Genomic DNA, 17,987 nt, shown 5'->3' with positions numbered 1-17,987 from the left:
GTTCAGTTACAAAAAGTCAAATTAGCGCCTCAGGCTCGAGACTAGTACAAGGCCCGGCACAAACCAGAGCGGCAAAAAAAAAAACGCATTTTGAAAAGGGTCTAATGGCTGTCGGAAAGTTTGCGGCTGTTAATGATGCTGCAGTGTCTGGAATTTCTAAATGTTAATCGATTTATGATGTTTCCCAAATTAAATGCGTCTGCCAGCGCGATAAGGCGCAACAGTAGCCACCTCAAGCACCAATACCAAAATGCCAGACAGCCACAAAATCTCAAACTCGTCACTGAGAAAACATTGAAAAACCTTTAAAATGCCACACAAGTTGAGAGAGTTTTAACGCAGGGCGCTGATAAGGCAAAAGTCAAATCTTGAGGGCCCATTTGAACTGTTCAAACTTCAAAACTATTTGCCTCGCTGTCTGCCTGCTGCCTGCTGCCAGTCTGCAGTTTTGCTGGTTCATTTGTAAGTCTTCCCCCCGTTCGGGGAGGGCAGAAAATAGCGTAAAATAACAATAAACAAGAAATAATCATGTTCTTGGGGAGTTGAGCGCAAGTTCTCTTCAGCCCTGCCCACACAAAAGGCTGTAAGCCAATCATGTGTAAGATTGTTGCCTGTTGTCTGTAATAGCTGTTGTTTTTGTTGTTGTTGTTGCTGTTGTTGTCGCGTTGCCAACTATTTCAATGCATCTTCCAGGACTTTGAAGTTGACTGCGACGCCTTATTGGCAGTCGTTAGCTACTGGTAAATGTCAGTGTCAGCGAAAGTGGCATTGAAAAAACGAACTAACAGTACGTCTTTATACTGTGTCCGTATGTGTGTGTGTGTGTCTGTGTATGGGCATGGGCAAAAAAAAAGGGAAAATAACAGTTAAGGCAACCACCGGAAATGGAAAGGTTGCACATTGTTGTGGTTGTTAGGAGCTAGAACGAGTTCTCTTGGATAATGTTCACAGAGCAGCTGTCAAATAAAAATGAAACTTAAACTATTTAACTTGAAGTTTCCGTGAGGGCTTACCACAAAATATAAATTCACAAAACAGTCTTAGCAAATGCTTGCACATTCATTATTTATTTTCTTTAATGTTTGGTGACTATCTCCACAGTTTCAAGGTGAAAAATTCTGTTAGCTTATATCAGGTAACTACTGTTAAAATTACAGACTCCCAGCTTCTAGCTGCGCGTTGATCCCCAATCAATCAATCAATCAGTCAGTTCAAACAGTTATATGTATATAACTATTGAACTATTGAAAGTCTATGCAGTTGATTAACTTAAGTATTCTGTTCACATTTCTTCCATAGAGTTTTTAGTAAAATTCCACATAATTTGGGTGTTTACCTCAGCAGCCGCAATAGGTTTTGCGCTTTCTTATTTTATTGCTTGTGTTCAGCTTGGCCAACCTTTCATTTTGGGTTGTTCGCTCTGGTTGACAGGAAAGTTTTCGCTTCAGACGCACGTTGCTCTCTGAGTCGCCTCTTGAACCAAATCTCGCAGTGAAAAGCTGCGCCAGATACACAAAAAGTAACTAAGGCAGTCGGAAAAGCAGCCGCATTAGTTGTGATTATCATCCGGCGACTCCGTATAAGTCGTGGCATATACTCCCTACATACAAATATGTTTCTCAAGTACATATTTCTATATGTACGTACGTATGTGGAGCACTGATTCTGTTGTGTGATGCGAATCTTATGTGTGGGTGTTGATTTGTGAGCTGTTGTCGTCTGCGTCTGCGTCTCAGTATGTGAATTGAAGGCAATTGAATGTTAAGTAACATGTGAATGACTTTTGCGGTCTGGCGAGTTGTAGCCCGGAGGCACAAAGAAATCAGCCCACAGAATGTGTCATAAGTAGAACTTTAAGCCAGGCGTCTGAAATTGGATTAAATTCGAGTGGCATTGAAGTGTAATCAGTGTAAGCCAAATGAGTTTCATTATCCAGCAAAAGGAAATCAGGCCAGGCACAGCTTGAATGGAAATCAAAATTTATCTCTGGGCATGTCACGAGCTGAGCTACATACGAAATCGATCACAATTGCTGCTGCCAAAATGTGAAATTCACATGTAAAAATGTAAGCTTTAACAAATTTCAGTAGCTGACCAGCTGACAGCTGATAGTTTACACTGCTCTACAAATTTCGCTATCAATGACAAACTGGCGCACATGCAAAGCTGCCTCTGGGGCCATCATTTGACAGCAAATTCCATGGCCATTACGTTTTGCCATCTATTGCCATTCCCAATCTCATTCCCAGGGCCAACACTTGCAGCTCTTGTAAGCCATCATAAAACGCAACCAAAAGTGCGGCTAAACTTTGCGATTGAATTTGCATAAATTGTGCCATGGATCGCATCAGTTTCTGTTTCAGTCCGGCTCGGTTCGGTTCGGTTCGGGTTTCGTATGCTCCTCCCTTGCTGCTCTTATGCAAATGGATTCAGTTTTCAGTTTTATTTTTTTTTGTGATTCCCTTCTTGCTACCATCTCCCTGCTCGTGTGTGTGTGTGTGTGCGCGCATTTGAAAATGCATAAGATTTGGCCAAAGATTGCTGTCCATTAATTCAAGTTGGATTTACTTTTAGCATATTTTACATGCATGCGAATTGTGGCTGCAACTGCAAAAGCAACTACAACGAGTCCGCATTCGATTCGCAGTTCGATTGGTACGCAAATTTTTGTTGCAATAAATTTGCATTTACCACAAAATGTTTTGAACTATGGACTAACCCATTCGGTTTACCTGCGTTCGATTTATTTGCGGCCGCTTTTATTCAAATCGTTTCGCATGCCCAGTCATTGCATTCTCCGACATGGCAGCGGGGGGTTTGGGTTGGAGGAGTTAGTTGATTTACTTTTGATTGGTTTGCATTTTGCATGATGACCTTTGCTCATCATTCAGCTGCTAATTTGGTGACCGATCGATAAAAGAGGGGGGGGACAGGGTGTCCGAGAGAGAGGGAGAGAGAGAGAGAGAGAGAAGCTCAATAAATCGTTAGATGGTGAAAACTATCTGAATAGATTATCACTTTATTGGAAAACTTAAAAGCAATTACTCAGTGCTATTACATAGGCAAAATGATTTGACTAGCACACAACGATTGAAAGAAAGGCAAACTTTTTCATGACCTATTGCGGCTTGAAATCAAATTATATGTAGTTACTATTATGTCACCAAGTTTGCAAGAGTATCGCCTAGGGGCGAATGCCTTAATATGCATGGCATATGGTTCAACAGCAGCTGAAAAGCGAGTCGCTGTTCCATTTTCAACATGCTTGCCTCCACTTGTGAGCCGAGTACCCGTCAACTTCTCAAGTCGGCTCAAAAGTCGAACCGACAAGTTGTCAAACAGCGAAAAGTTTCTGCTCTAAAATGTACATAATTCGATGTCAAAATAGCCAAATCGATGCCTGCTCAACAACAACTCTATTTTAAAGGGCCAATTCACTGGCGCAGTTGAGCTGTCGAGTTGTGGATGTGTTTATTGGAAAATGCCCAATGGCACAATCGTACAGTCGCATTGACTGCCACTGTTCCCATCATCAAATATTTAAGGCATTCGGCAGTAGTCGAAACAGAAACCAGAACCTGACCAAACAATGTGAACTGTTACACTTCCCTATCCCAGTCGTGTTTGTGCATGTGTAAATTAACAACTTTATTGTTGTGACCCAAAGTCAGCAATGGGTCAGCAGCCCAACAAGCCAAGCCAAGCCCCACAGACTAGCCAGAAAAATGTCAGTCTAGTCGTTGTGGCCCGTTCACAGACTGTTTATGTTGAGCATCGATTGTAGGCCTCGTGTCCACTACGGCTCCCTGCACCTCCTATTAACCATTTCCTGGTTTATTGGTTAGTTTCTATCCTGTTGTTGTGCTCTGTGTGTTTTGTTTATTCAAACAAGCCCAAAGTTCGGTCGGTCTGCGGTCGCCCGTTGAATCCTTAAAATGCCTCAATATTTTCAACATTGTACAAGCCGAGCCCAATGACAACAATAAGGGACACACACAGAAACACAGCCACGTAGAGCTTGGGCGTGGACACATCAATGCTGCTCATAAATTTTGCATAAAGTTGGTCAGTTAATGGTTTTAAATTTGTTCAGCTGTGTTTGCATTTTGAGTTGGCCAGCAACTTTTTAGAGGTCTGTGCGGTTGGACACTTAAATGTTTTGCAAAATATTTAGACTAAATTGATGTTCCCTACATTCTCAACATGCTGTACAGGCTTAAATTTCTAAATTGTGGCATTTGTTAACTGCTTGAATAGTTTGACAGCTGAGAAATTTTATTCAAGTGGAAAATGCGTTCAAGTGTTCTTCTAATAGTTAAAATTCGCTGAATGTGTTATTATTTATTATATGTAGTCGGTTTAGTATGTTAAGTCCTAAGCTGAAGCTCATACCATCTTGAAGAAAACTCAAAAGACAAATGTCTGCCAATCTCTTTTGCAGCACTCAGTTTCATTTGGCTTGTTTGCCTTGTCGGCTCGTCTATAAGCCCGCAAGAACTTAACTCGCAACTTAATTAAGTTCAATCAAAGCGCACACGCCACAGTTTGAGCCCCAGACAGAGCTCCAGACTGTGACGCACGCCCGCACATCCGCATCTCGCTGCAAGACACGCCCACTGACACTCAGGTGTAATTTGCACAGAAATTAGCGACACTTTAAACTTCCGAGCTGGCTAAAAGAAACCTCAACATTTGCCTGCCAGACAAACTCACACACAGCCTGCCGAGCAACTCCCCGGCTACCCCGGCCCCCGTTGAACAGTTTCTAAATCAGTCAGCCAGAACTAATGCGATTCATTTTCGTGTAAACTAGCGAAACGCAAAACTCTTACTCAAGCCGAAAAGAAATCGAGTTCAAAATAAAATAAATCTAGCAGAAAAACAAATAGGTATATAAATAATGCGACCAAATAGGCGGCTGTCTTGCCAAAAGCATCAGAAATTTATAGCGTGCTAAGGGCTGGCCATAAATTTTGTATTTTCTGCTGTTGAAATTCAATACCAGAAAAATGCAGCTCACGATTCTCAACAAGTGCCGCAGCTAAGTGCAAATTTGTCACTGCACAAACCAAAAGGAAAAAAAAATCTAAGAAATCACAAAAAAAATATCACAGCACGCAGGAAGTCAAAGTCAGTCAGTTTGTCAATCACTGCAAACTGCAACCGCCTGATAAATATAATTTTGTTTTTATACCCTGTGTCCATTGAAAATGCATAAAAAATAAAGGGTTTCATGATTGGCGGGAAGAGGCATTTAGATAAGTCTGACTGTCTATATAAGCACGTCCATCTCGGAGACTACAAAAGATAAAGATTTTAAATTTAGAACTTAGGTCCTTCAAAATTTCAACAAACTTAGCTTGGTGACTTTTGAAATGCTATATTAAAGCCATGAAAGTTTAATGGAGTTCAGACTATAAACACCGAAGTTATCCAAGAATAGAATGGAATAATATGTAGCTGAGGGAATAATCTGGAATAATAAGGGATCTACATAAAGGGCGTGTTTGTAATTTTCGACAGCTTATGACGGCATCCCGGCAGTTAAAATAGGGTATTTTCTAGTCGGGCACCCCCGTATAACTATTTTTTAAATTTATAGCTTTGCTATTTTTGAAATGTCAATTTTGTGGGTCTTGTCCGCCTGCAGCCAGAATTACAATTTCTCGCTTTGATATATGCACAATAAATTTGTTGGCTAAATTTCTCGATAGCTGATTCTGTAAATATAGTTGTTGCCTCATATTTGTTGGTTCAATATTTTCGGAGCCCGACTTTGGTTGGATTACATTCGTGAATTTTTCTTGTTTGTTTTGTGGCTTTAGGAAATTTGTCAAATTGCGTTTCAGGTCAAATTGACATTTGATGTGGCACATTTGTTGCCGAGGCACCGCCAAGTTTTTCAGCGTTTGCTGTTCCGCTGCCCCATTGAAATTGCGTTGAGGGATTGGCTTTAAAATGAGGTCAACTTAAACCGAATTATTTCGAAAATATAGTTGGATATTGTGGGGGGAATGAATGTGCCTTGGCTGATGCGTATGGCCTTCAGTATCATTCCAATTTAGATTTATGTTTGATAAATAAACTGTATAAAATGATCAGAATAAGATAAAAACCAAAAACAAATAATCTTATGACTACGGGCAGATTTATCAAAGTTGATTCGGCAATCTGAGAGAAATTAACCCTTGGAATATAAAATATAATAATTAAAGAATAAATATAGTCCCAACCTTTCTTATTAAAAATACTTTACCTGTCTATTGTATTTTTCGTTTGCATATAACACCTTTTACTTTCAATTCAGCTGAAGCATTAAATATTCGTTTTCATGTAACTCCTTTTACTTTCATCGCAGCTGACGCATTACAGCTTCCATTAACCCGTGCACCCAGTACCGACAGTTGACATCTGCGTGCTCCTGCCCACACATATCCTTGAATTTATATTTCTCCCTTTTTTTTGTCTCATATTTAATCAATTAAAAATGTGTACGTGCACATTTGTTGCCAGCCGACCCCAAATGCAAACAACACAAATGCGAAGTGCGTAGCAGGCCCCAAAGAGAGAGGAGGGGGAGGCATGCCTCAAACCACCGCCCATAACCATCACAGACAGTTGGATGGCCACCAAACTGCACACATGCGCAGCCCGAACACACAAAGCTCATAAACAGAAGCATGCAGAAGGTGGAGCAGCACGTGGAGCGCGCTCGGCTGGGGGCAGGACAAGCATTTTAATTTCAAAATAATAAAACCCGACAAACCAGCAAGAGCTCAAACCCCAAAGCTGCGCTGACGCTCCGACACTCTGACACTCTGACAATGACATGCAATTGAAGCGACCCGTGCACCGTCGTTGGCATCGCTGGGCTTTTGTCTAATTGTCGCCGGCTTCCATGGGGCCATCATAATGCAGCTCCCGGCTCCAAACGGTTCCCCAAAGTCGGTGCGGCATGGATGGCATGTAAAATGTGCGCATATGTTGCGCCTTTTTAGTGGTTCGCTTCTGGACTGGGACCTGTCATCCGCACATCCACACACAGCCCTGACCTGCCAGCTGTGGCCTCAGCCAAATACTCATTTTCCTTTCCAACTCCAGCCTGAACCAAGTTCTTGCCTCCTTTCGTGTTTGTCTGTTGTGTCGGCAAACAAATTACGACTGTTATTTTCAAATCATTTGGGGCCACTGCGTGCCGAGCCCTGCACATGGTCACCTTTTGTTGGCTCTTGGAGTCTTGTTTGCGCTAAAATGCTGTCAAAGTCCATTTTCAGGTGGCAATTCCAATGGGCATAATGACACACCCGACCCACACTCTAACGGGCAGTTATGCTCTAATTTCAGTCTGCAATTAATTACATGTAAATTATTAAAATTTATTTCTTTAAAAATATATTTATTACACAAAAATAGATTCCTTAATTCCTCCTAATTTTCTTTAATTTTTTTTATTCGAAATTCTTTTTCGAAAATTCTTAATTCCAATTCTCTAAGTGTATAAAATGCTTATGTTTAAATTTGTAATTTATTTTGCCAGAGTTAAGAGACTTTCTTGTTGCGATATCAGATTTCCTCCACTCCTTTTTATCACTTCCTGCATTTGAAGATCGTTTTGCGTTTTGGCTTTAAGGCTAGCCATGTTTGCAGTACACAATAAACTCAAACTCGTGTTAACAAAGTGGGTTTTTGTTGTTGTTTATTTGTTGTTTACCGACAATAACAATAACGAGCAAGTGTAAATGGCAATATAAATCAAATATGCGGCAGACGCAGCAGTTCACCTACATGCCACCTACACTGGAGAGTCTGCAACAGCAGCAAATACAACAACAACAAAAACTGCGAGTCACATTCGTGTCTGCCATTTCAATTGAAATGTGCGCACATTTGCACTGGGGGGACATTCAAAAAAGAAAGAAAATACATAGTATATGTTATATTGTGTACACAAACACACACACTTCAATTTATGCTATAATTTTCTTGTTTTATGTGCTTTCTGGGGCGTGGCAAAGAAATTGGCAAGCCAAGAGCGCAAAAAAAAATTAAACCACACTCGCACACACACACACACACACACGCACACCCATTTGGCACGGGATGATAACAATCATTTTGAGTGTTTGCCTCATTTTCAACGCACCCATTTTGTATGTGCGTGTGTATGTGTGTGTGTGCATGTCTACATTTTCCTTTTTTTTCCATTTATATATTTCAGCTGGCTTGCGCCGTGCCAGCCAGTGTCAGAAAATGCATTAACATTAACGCAGCTCACTCCTAAAATTTCGCTGCTTTTTTTTACATTACACGAAATTATTTAATTTCCTGCAACGCCTGCTCGCAATTTGATGAGCGGCTGTCAGACGTTCGTCCAGGGCTTGGCTGGTGCCCCTGCCTGCCACCACCAACCTCCCCCCCCCCCCTCCCCTCACCTTTCTCCTGATGATGGCCTGCCCTCTGCGTGCCGTCAAAGTTATGATGTTTCTGTTCGTTTCCCAGTAGCCCATTTCTTACTCTGGCCCAGACGGTTTCGCGTGCCATTCCCCGGGAAATTCTGGCGCGCGCACACACGGAAAATTTCTTCATATTTTTTTTTTATTTTTCGTGTCTTTACCAACGCTTATCGCTGCAAAGTTAATGACTATGTGGGTCATTAGCATTTTAAGCGTGTGCCGCCAAAGCCCCGGCGAAAGTATAATATAGAAGGTGCCCCCCCAAGCGTAATGCAAATTTAAGATGTGACTTTAAGAGGAGGAAGCATAAAAAATGAAATTAAATTAAACGATAGTTTGAGAGCAGATAATGTGATTAGTTTAGCTATCATTTTATGAATATCAATGAGAACTTTTCAAGCTACAATCACAGATAATAAGTCTTAATGTCAAATTTTCAAATTGCCATACACAAAGGCTTGCATTTACTTGACACTCGAATCACATTCTAGCCCGAGGCACAGCTTTAAATTAATAAATAAAGTTGCATTTGGAATATTTTACATGACATTCAAAAGTGCATTCACTTCAGAATCAAATCTGTTTGTAATAATAATAATAATCAAAAGCAATAAAAAATACTAAAAGCAACAACGCCTGTGAGAATGGGCGGACAGAGACGGTCTCTGTGCCCGCACAGGCTGCATTATACCCTGCCCTGATGATGTTGATATGATATACAAAATTGCATTTATAAGCAATCATGTCAACGCCCAAAAGAAATATGAAAATACGTTGTTGTACTTGTAGCTTGTCGCTTGTCAGGCAGGCGCCACAAGTCAAGTGGCAAGTGGCAAGTGGCAGGGTGCAGGGTGCAAGCTCTACATGCCGCAGTGGCATAGGGCAGGCAGTCAAGCAGGCAGGCTGTAGAAGCAACATTTTGCCAAGCGCCTCCAGAAATTTCACTTCACACCTACGAAACGACGCCAACGACGTCATAAAATAGAAACGGAAGTAAGTGTAAGGCATACAGGAAATGCATTCGGGCTGTCTGCTGTCGTTTAGTGCATGTTGCCCCACTAGCTGGAGCCAAGGCTTGTGTCTGCCTGCGATTTTTGGACGCCCGCGGTCTGAAGACATTCTCTAAGCGGCAAATGCGACAACTTTTTGCTCGCATGCCTCGCCAAGTGAATCGTCAACTGTAAACGCCCCCTAAAGGCGACATGTGTCGCTTCAGACTATAATAGAAGGTCGCAAATTGGGAGAGATTCGTGTAAGTGAAAGTGTGGGCGGCTTAAACGAATCATATAAATGATATAAAATATTATCCTGATTGCAAACTAAATACAAACCTGTGCTTTATTAATTTCTTTTAAATATGGTTCTGTTTAAGTCTAGTTCTTATCCGTTTTAAGTTTCAAGTCGTTCACTTTAAGCTTAGCTTGCATATCATGCTATGTTTGAGGCTTGTCTCGTCAAATGTTGATATTCCGTATCCATAGTTTTCGAGTTGAGTAATCGCTTGCACATTTGTCTGGCAATTTGTATGTAGAGCTTCGAATTACTTTTAGCCTTTGAGCTGCTGGCCACTTCGGTGGAGATATTCAATCTGAGGCAGCTATGAAGCACACAGCTACTGCTGGATGCCTCACGCCACGGATATATTGGGTGCCCGTTCTTCATGCTGCGAGATGTTTGATGCTGACGATGCTGACAGTTGATTGAACACTTTTGAAATGACAAAAACGCCCCACGGGTGACATTTCTCAAAACACTTTACGATACCCCACCAGCTCCACCCTTGCCAGCTCTATGGACTCGGGCCTGGGCTAGGTGTTGCACCTTGATTTACGGCGCTGCCTGAACTTGGCCGCCGGCATTACTGGGCCCCAGATTATAGACTGAGAGATGGTAGCTGGGCTTTTGCATTTGCATTTGCATTTGCAGCGCTGCTGACAGCCGGCGGCCAATCATTAAAACGTCGGCATGATGAGTTTGCGTCCGAGTTTGCAGTTTGACTGAAGCCGGAGAAGTTGGAGAGGGAGTTCGGGAGTACTTTCGGGCTGCTCTCTCGCGGTTTTAAATTACCATTTTAATGCTGCCTAGTGCCGTTGATTGATGTGCTCTGCTCGGCTCGACTGCAGTCGACAGTCGACAGTCGACAGTCGCGAGTCGAGAGGCAGTTGGCAGCCAAAATGTAAATGGCTTTTCTGCAGCGTTTTTCCTGCTAACAAGCTTTTGGCATTTTGTCTAACGCGTTTTTTGCTTCAAGGGCATAAAAACTTTAATGCTGGCCATAAATGGAAAAAAAACATCAATTGCCCCTTCAGTCACACAACTCTCTCCCTCCCCCGCTCGTTCTGTCTTTCAGAATACATATTAACAGCTACTTTGAGACACTTCATTAGGTTCTGTGCCGCTGCAGCTGCCGCTGCTGCTGCCGCTGCCGCAGTTGCTGCTGTTGCGCTGTCGATTCGAGTTTTGTGATAAGCCACTCGCCCACAAGACTGCCGCACTGGGCAGCACCTCCCCCCGCCCGCCTGCTCTGCTCTTTGTTTGCCACAACATTTTGACGTGGCCGGCGCGCTGATTGAGCGCAAGTGCCGCGCTGCCTGACAGACTGACAGCCAGATACTTTGGGCTTTTAAATGCGCTGCCCCCCCCCCCCCCCTTCGACTACTCCCGTAAGTATTTATATATACATTTGGGCACATTTCTTGGAGTGGGCTCTTAAGCAGCTTCTGAATGATGCGACGCGCCCGGGCCACGTCAAAAATGTCGTCGTCCATCTGCAGGCCCCTCTGCCCCGCTACCTGTCATGTCTCCTGCCGTGTAGCGAATGTTAATGAGCTGTTAAAACTCAACGTCCGTCGTGGACACAGCCCCACATCCCAAATTAAAACTGCAACAGAGCAACAAACTAAACAGTCTGAACTGTTAACTTGTTTGCACTTTGTATTTTTATTTTGTAGTTTTTCACGGCTATAAATAGTTCATTAGCCTGGCTAGAATTGGCTTATAAATGACACTCAATGGTGGGTAGTGTGTAGGCCACTGATTGCATCTTTTGGAAAACGGACACTACGCTAATGAGTCTCATTTAATAGGCTAATGAAAAGACAGTTGCTCTGAATTGAAAAATCAGAGAGCAATTGGGTAAGAGGAACATCAGAGCAACATCAACTCATAATTTAATAAAAATGAGGAAATTAGGCAGTCTTCGTTGACTTAAGCTAATAAGGTTAGAAAACTATAAGAACGGTGCACAACTATGAAATTAAATAGTTACCCATTAACTAAAACTCGTTATAGATAGATTGTATAGCCCAAACCGAACGTATACTAACGATCTTCCTATACTCTCTTCTTTCTGTTTACTTCACACATCCAATTTCAAAGTTTTTATAATTGCCCATTCCATCAAAAAGATGCTCATTAAATTTAATCTCTGCACAAAATTTGCACCTTCTTATGCTTAGATAACTATTATTGATTGTTTTCCTCAAAAGTTTATATTTTCAACAGTTTTTTAAATAACTATTTTGGTTTCACAGTCGGATCGTAGTAAACATAAAATAGCTTGCAGCCTTGGTAAAATGTTCATTGATCTACACATCCATTCAATGATATTCACAATTTTTTGACTTTTCGAATATAAGACTAGTATATTCATTAATCCGCTGGGCTCTTTGAGATATAAAACTTAAAATACTGATGGCACTCGGAGCAGAGTATCCTGTGAATGGGGGCTGCAGCTCAAGCCTACTTGCTTTAAGCAATTATCATGTAAGCTCTTAGCTGTCAGCACCCACTAATGGAGGCCACTTAATAGCCTCTTAGCATTCGCTTCATTTAAGTAAAGCACAGCAAAAGAGTCGCTCGTGCAGCTGGCTGGGCCTTAGCTTCCGCGTTTTCTGATACTATTCGCCACCAAGAGCTCTAAAGTTTCGCCCCCGCGTTACGATTTTCTCAAGTGTCTCGCATGACAATAAGCCGCTACCCAGTTGAAGTGCAGAGTTGTGTGCCCCTAAAAAGACTGAAACCCAATACGCAGTTGATATTGTTGCGGAGTGCGCTTAAGCGGCTTCTGCCTGTCAAGCTCTTGGGTCCCGGGTAAACAAATACTTTGGCGCCCATGGAGGGGATCTCATATTACCCACGGGTCTGCGAGCAGCAATAATTTATTGGGCCAGAGTTATGGCTCTTAGATTAGTTGGCAATAGCCGATGGGAAATTGGCGAGACTAAAGCTCTACAAGTCTTAACAGGCTAAGGGACCTGCTCCCTAAACAATTTGTCTGCTCTACGAATTCCGTGCTGCTGTGCTAGCAATTACTTGTCTAAAATAATTGGCTATGCCGCAGAATTGAAATAAAAAAACATAAAAAAAAAAACAAATAGAGACCGAAACAGAAACAGAGAAATCCAGACCAGACGTCAAACAATCAAAAACTGTCTGCTGACTTTGACTTTGGCTTTGGTTACGGCTTTGAGTGCGGCTGCTTGTTAGGGCAGCGATTTCCGTTTCCGGTAGAGCTGTGACTGGCATTGAAATTGAAAGAAAGAAAAACAAGAGCGTGAAAGGATTTAGCAGCAATCACAGTTTCAATATTAATAGCTGGCTGGACTTTCTCTCCTCGTTTGCCCACCTTCGGAATTTTGGGGTCCGCTGCTCAGCATTTTTGCTGCGTGGGTGCCTTTATGTTAGCTTTCGTTTTGTTTGGTTTCACTTGCAGCCCTTTTGACCACCGCAGACATTGGCTAAAATGGCAACAATATAGCAGCAAACAAAGCGCAAATCGAAAAAGGAACCTCCAATGTCCACACCTATAAAAGCGATTTTTATTTGCCGTCTATTACGACGTTATTGACTGACTGTGTGCCATTGAAGGCTGCGGGCGGGGGCCCGGATCCAGCTGTGACCAGGAGCAGAACAAGCACGTCGTAAATACAAATAAAAAGGGAGCATAAAAATAAGTAATATTCGCCAACGCTTTCGTTTTTGCCCTATTCCCTTTTTTGTTTGCAATTTAACTTTCGTTTTCAATTTTCATGGCCCTTTTTTTGCTGGCCTTTTATTTGCGGCCAGCTGAAAATTATGTAGCATTTGGATTTACTTGGGTTTTATACGGTTCCGCGTTTCCATAAAATACGTAAAAGCGTGTAAAATGCACCTGAGCTGCGTTTTAGAAATACCAGACAATGCCCAGACAATTTGGCATGGGGCTGAGGTGTAAACAATTGGGGGGAAAAATAAATCTTTTGTCCTATTTATTGATATTGGCAGCTTTCTTGTTGTGGGCGTTTATGGCTCCAGGGAATGTATAGCACATTTCAAATTTAAGATTTGATAAATGGAAGCAAGCTTTAACTTATATGTGATGATATGATGTTTATAAACTGACATTTCCAATCATTTAGTTTAAGACTTAGTTCAAATTCACGCTGCTTCCGTTCTTAAAACTAAGATGCACCTCATTAACGAGTAACCCAATCACTCAGCAACTCAGTTTAATAAAGAGTCCTCTGATCGGATGGCTGTCATGTGGATAACGAACTCTTAAAATTGTATTTCTGCTTGAAGATTGTAATAAGCGGCAATTATTAATTAGAATAATACTCATTAAAAACTTGCTGGGGCGCATAAATTTCTACATAATTTGATTGCTGACATGGAAAAGGCAGCGAGTGGGAGAGGAAAGCGACGTATTTTAATGAAATTGCCAAGAGGCAGTCAGTCGCTCAGTCGCTCAGTCGGTGAACCAGTCAGACAGTCAAGCTGCGTCAAGCTTTGCTGCTTATCGATTACATCTTGCCATGCCTCAGAAGCCCACACAGACAGACAGACAAGCAGGAAGACAGACTCACCCACCAGAGAGGGTAGGGGACAGACGAGATGGGGTCGGGGACTCAGCTCATGCTGAAGGCCACCAGCGGCTTAGTGTTTTGGAGTGTGGCAAATAAATTGACATTTATCTGTGTGTAACAAGATCAAGTATACGCAACATTGCCTACTCGAGCCTGTGGCTGCCGGAGTTGTGTTTGCATTGAGCAGAGCTCAGCTGTGATTTTGTGGCCTACACGCTGATACTTTTGCCTTACTTATGCATTTACGGAACACTGAAACTCAAACGGCAGGCGATTCTAATCGCAACACGGCGTATGAGTAATTTATATTGCGTATACTCGCTTTGACCTCGACACACGCAAACAAATTAAAACGGAAACCAAACTGCCAGCATATTCAAGAGCTGAAACTCGTGCTGCACAGCTGGAGCCTGAACTGGAGATGGATTTCGACATGCATTGAGGTTCACGTGCGTCATGTTCTGCTTAGAAGAAACTACCGACAGCTACTTGACATTTGATTCGCCGATTAGTGCGTGGCAACTCGCGCTATGTGTGTGCCCTACACTATTTTGTGGTAGCGTCGCTTGTTGAAGTGCTTTTGAATTGAAATTGCAAATTTAGTTTTTATGGAAAAGTTTGCCAAGAAAAAGTTGAGGGAGGCTTCAGATTGAACTGATGGGAAGCCACAGCCAGGGCTCCACTAAAAAGAGGAGCAACTGAACTAGTTCATTTGGGCAGAACAACATTGTGTTTCCTTTTTATTCATAAGAATTGTAATAAATTATATACGGAAATTGCCCAGTTCCCCTGTTTTCAGATAGTAATTACCCTTACTGTCTCACAATGTGAGCGTAATTAGTTCCTTAACTTTCGAACTAGTTTGCTCAAAAGACTTTCAATTGATTCACGTCGGATACTCATGCAGCCCTGTGTCCATATGCGTGCGGTACTTCTTGGCGTTGGTTATCAGCCATCGTGTTGCACGTTGCACATGCAACTTGTAAGCTGCACCTTTTCGCCCGACTAGTTGAGTTGTTGCCTCAGTTGACAGCGCTGAAAACTTTGCTGACAGGCCAAACTGAAACTAAGTAGCTGCTAAGTAAGTTACCAACATGCAGACTTATGGTTAGTTAGTTTTCCTATGACATGAAAAATGGAACATGATGTCGGCCATCTGATGGCCTTTGATATACTTCAGTCATGGGCATAGACCATATAGATAATAATCTTGTCAGCCATCAAGCCGGCAATTCGAATTGCAAATATATCGCCTGGATGTACAAATACAATTAACTACAACTCAGCATAAAGTAGACGCGGCTCAGCTTGCTCCTTTAAACATTCAATTTAGACTTATTTCTCACATATGAGTGCGTAATGCTCTCACATGCATATATTCTATTTACACTGCTAACCTAGTTTTCTCACACCTCTGCATCTTTTACAGAACTATGCCATAGATTCCTAGCAGACACCTGGCTAAGCAAGTGAACAAGGACAAGGTGAGATTCGTTTCATTTTGCTTTCCATGCCGTAGAATTTGTTGTATAAGCCACAACCTGCATAACGTAATTAGAATCCGGAAATCACACATAAAACCAATTTGTAACTTGAGGAGATGCAGAGCTTGGCAAATTTAAAGCAATTGCCATCAAATTTCCTGTCCACAAAACTGATAGGATTTTAATGCAGCACGGAAATGCGCTCAACGAACCAAAGACCAGGTGAATTCCATTTGCAAAAAGTTCTTTCATTTCCGCAAAGTTCAAAAACCAGAGCAAAAACTCTTAGAAATGTTGCCGAGTCCATAGAGACTGTGTACAAGAACTCAGAAGGCAAGTTCTGATGCTCTTATAAAAAACCCGTAAAAACACGTCATTGTTTTCAACCAATTTCCACTACCCCATTTGTCGGGATAAGACTGACTTTTACTTTACAAATACATGTGAAACCTGTTGTTACTGTTTACTCATTACTTTTGACTGTTGCTGAATATGCTTTCATTTGCGATATTACAAAGCAACAAGTGCTCACTCAACTTGGTGTCGATTACATCTTAATTTACCCTAAATTGCCATGAACGTTTAGCCAGATTTTCGGATTTCTTTTCAATTTGATTCCACAATGGTGTATATTAAATAAGTTCCTCCTGAAATTTTTAGGAATAACTTCAAACAAAATTACAATTTTTTTTATTCTTTTCGGTGAAAGCATAAGGTCGTATTTATTTCTCACAAATTTGACCCTAGTGTGTAATTAAATCAAGTTCGAGAAAAATTAATATGAATTTAATTTTAATTGAAATATTAATAACCAACATTAAAGAACTTTATTTTATTTAAAATGATCTTTGCTCTCTATAAAGTAATTTTTTAATTAATCCCAATCTTGTTAAAAATGAAATTTAATATACAACTGTAAGCATCTCATGGCACTAATTTTACGCGATATTTCATATTTTATTTAATAACATATAGGCAGACCAAATAATACTATATTACGCTTTTTTTTATTTTATTATTACTTTACTTTTAATTCAGTTTTTATTTAAAGTAATTTAATTGCCATATTCGCTTCAGGCTAATACTTATTTAAATTGTTGTATAAATCAAAAAGGTTGGAAATGTACACTTTATTTATTACTGTGTAGGTATTTGGCTGTACTTAAAAAGTTAATTTGTCTGTGCTCTGACTGCAGCATTGCTGCAGTCCGACAAAACGACTGACAGACTTCTTATCACAAAAGTTGATCTAATATGTTTGCACTTAAAATGATTTTTTGTTGCATTCCGCAATCGCTGTGCTGTATTTATATGTAAAATGTAAAAAAATGTTATTTTTCTACTGTCTGGCAACTCTGGTAGCCAGGCGACAAAATGAATTTAAATTACTTTTACGTGCTTCGGCATCACATTGCCCAAAATGACGCAAATCATGAATAAATAAATTTTATGCGTAAATATAATTCAATTACCAAGAATAAAAATACATGAACTGCGATCCCCCATGACAATCTATGTGTGCGTGTGCGAGTGTGTGTGTGTGTTCGTGTTGTGGGCGAATGTGTGATGGTTGCCCGTGTGTGTGTGTGTGTGTGTGCTTTTTGGGCACCTATCGAATGGCACACGAGTTGAGGTCGTTGTTAGGCAGCCGCTTTTGGCCATTTTTAAAATAAAAAGCTGCCAAAAATGATGCTGTCGATTCCTTTATCCAAGCTGGGGACACTTTATCGGCACTTCAATGATTTTCATTGATTTTGTGTGTGTTATTTTTATAAACGCGTATTTTTTGTGTATGCCTCACACCTCTCCAATAGCGATGGGTATGTTATTTATTGATTTGCCTGTCCTTGGGTATTTATGGTTCAAAATGTTCTCGGGAAATTGTGTTACCGGCAGGCAACAAGCAGTGTTGAAAGATAATTTCGTTTCAAAATTGGGCAAGGAAACTCTGAGCTGTGATTAAAGGAATTTATCTTAAATGTTGACTTAAATATGTTGCGCCCTATTATGTATACTATTCTCCATATAATGTCACAAAATTTGTTTATTTGTCTGGATGAAATTTATAGACATTCCAAGACTTTAATTATTTATAATTATATTTTTTATAGTTTCAACAACTTCTTTAGTCAGCGGGTTTCTCCTACCCCGCTGTACTCAACATCCCATCGATAATTCCTCACAATAGCTTCTACAGGAATGTC

General features: G+C 41.1%; 1 protein-coding gene across 1 annotated transcript in view; it reads left to right on the top strand.

The window, feature by feature from the left end:
* The window catches only part of Fili (Fish-lips), a 104,268-nt gene that overhangs the window by 55,777 nt on the left and 30,504 nt on the right, over nt 1-17,987 (top strand). Inside the window, exon 2 of the mRNA XM_064695948.1 lies at nt 15,729-15,783. The gene's annotated coding sequence lies outside the window, so the exon portion shown is untranslated. The remainder of the gene's footprint in view (nt 1-15,728; nt 15,784-17,987) is intronic.

The sequence above is a fragment of the Drosophila montana genome, unplaced genomic scaffold (assembly GCF_035044405.1).
Source record: "Drosophila montana isolate Dmon_TW-CO22-7 unplaced genomic scaffold, ASM3504440v1 contig_3833_1, whole genome shotgun sequence".
NCBI classification, from domain to species: Eukaryota; Metazoa; Arthropoda; class Insecta; order Diptera; family Drosophilidae; genus Drosophila; species Drosophila montana.
Note: the sequence above shows the minus strand (reverse complement) of the source record. Positions and strands in the feature narration are given on the sequence as shown.